The following is a 2,106-nucleotide window of genomic DNA, read 5'->3' as shown; positions in this document are numbered from 1 at the left end:
AAAAAAAAAAAAGGGCTGGCCAAATAGCTCAGATTAGGCAGAGCACAGTGGCTATGCCGGCCCCACCCCTAGGGAACACTGAGATGGCAATGGAGACTGGGTGTGGTGGCACGAGCCTGTAATCCCAGCTCTTTGGGAGGCTGAAAAGAGGAAAATCAGTGTGAGCCTGATCTATGTAGTGAGACCCTATAGACCCTTACTAAAATAAAAAAAAAAAAACAGAAGAAAACAATATTTCATGACTATACATTTATTTGATTAATTCAGTTTGGTAACACTGGGCTTATATAAAAAAAAATCAGAGGTCACTGTGAGGTACTTCATTGAATACTATCATTTGCAATCACGGTTTGGGAAAAATTGTAATCTCAAAGAAGTATTAGCAAATACTGACAGTTTGCAAACAGTTTAGAAGAATTTCTTCAGTCTAAACCACAGATAGCCCTTGGTGCCTGCGGTATATTGTGCTCAGGATCTCTGAGGACATCAGTATTCCTCCTGAATGCTCGAGAGTCTTCTATAAAATGGCCTAGCACTTGCATATAACCTGCAAGTGTCCTCCCACATACATTAAATCGTCTAGATTACTCACCATGGAAATACATAAATATTGCTATACTCTGATGTCTAGGGAACAACGGCAAGGAAAGATGTCTGTTCGTGTTCAGTACAAATGTAATCTTAATTGTGTGTGTGTGTGTGTGTGTGTGTGTGTGTGTGTGTTTACTGGGAATCGAACTCCGGACCTTGCACTTGCCAGGCAGATGCTTATGCCACTGAGCTATCTCCCTGGCCCCAAAAATATTTTTGATCCACGATTAGTTGAATCCTCAGATGTGGAACCTGTGGATAGAGAAACCTCACTATATGGAGACATCTGAAAGAAAAGCAGTTGAAATTTCTCTTTTGAAAACAAAACACTGAGGGGCTGGGAGATGGCTCCGTAGAATAAGTGCTTCCCTGGCAAGCACAAGGATCTGAGTTCGGTCCCTGGTTCTGCCAAAAAAAGGAAAGAAAACGCTAAGAATATCTACACAATACATTGTCCTACTTTATCATAAGTAGGAAAAATGCAGGTAAGATGATGAGCATTCTCTTGGCTTTAAACAACCATGCAGAGACAGACACCGTGCCCACAGGTCTTTCTTGTCCATTGTGCTGTGCCTTAAAAAGGAAGGAAGAAGGCAGAGAAGGGGGCAGTTTTCATTCTCAAAAATTGTATTTCAAGAGCGCAGAGTAGTTTCATTTCTGTTTTCCGTAACTGCGGCCGATGACTGAACCAGAGAAGTGACCTGAGTCCTTAGCGTTGGGGACAGGAAAACGGACCAAACCAAGTGGACTGCTCGGAAGTCGGCTGGCAGGAAAACCCCAGAAAACATTCCGGGAAGCTAGAGATTGTCTTTATCAGAAACCCACCGAGCTTCACACAGAAGGTGCCTTTCCAGAGCTCGATGAAAGAATTTATGCCAGCCTTCAAAACCATCTTAACCACTAGGAAGAATGTATGCAATGTGTTAATTATTGAAACTGTCCTACCAATTTGGTTTGAAACTGTCTCAATGCTATTTGTTTATCAATAAAATTATGGAAAAAAAGAAAAAACCATCTTGAGGTTTCAGCACAGCCACCGGGCCTCTCAGCAGGTGAGTGAAGTACTGCCGGTGGCTCATGTGAAGATGCCAATCTGTGCCATCCACGCCAAGAGTCACCATCATGCCCACAAACATCCAGCTGGCCCGCCGGATCTGGGGAGAGAGCTTAAGTGAAAGTAATTTTTATGGCATTTTGTCATACATTCTGTAAAATACTTTGGTTTAATTTGTGGCCTTTTGGGGGTAAGAAATTGTTTATAATGTTACATCTGTAGTCACTCCATCTTCCTCTTGGATTGAGTGCGAAAAGTGACAGTTCACACACAGCACCTCAGTGATATGAGCGCTGTCGCTCAGGACTGGCAGACAAGTTGCTGATGTGCAGAAGGGAGGGGCCGCACCCCTGGCTTCTCGCTGGGCACATGTCTGTACGCTAATGACTGGTTGGCTAGCTATTAAGGTACTAGAACAATGTGTGCAGAGTCCTTTTGCAATCAAACTGGCTATGACCTGA

The sequence above is a fragment of the Octodon degus genome, unplaced genomic scaffold (assembly GCF_000260255.1).
Source record: "Octodon degus isolate 3935 unplaced genomic scaffold, OctDeg1.0 scaffold00015, whole genome shotgun sequence".
In the NCBI taxonomy this organism is placed as follows: domain Eukaryota; kingdom Metazoa; phylum Chordata; class Mammalia; order Rodentia; family Octodontidae; genus Octodon; species Octodon degus.
The sequence above is the reverse complement of the archived record's forward strand: the minus strand, read 5'-3'. Positions refer to the sequence as shown.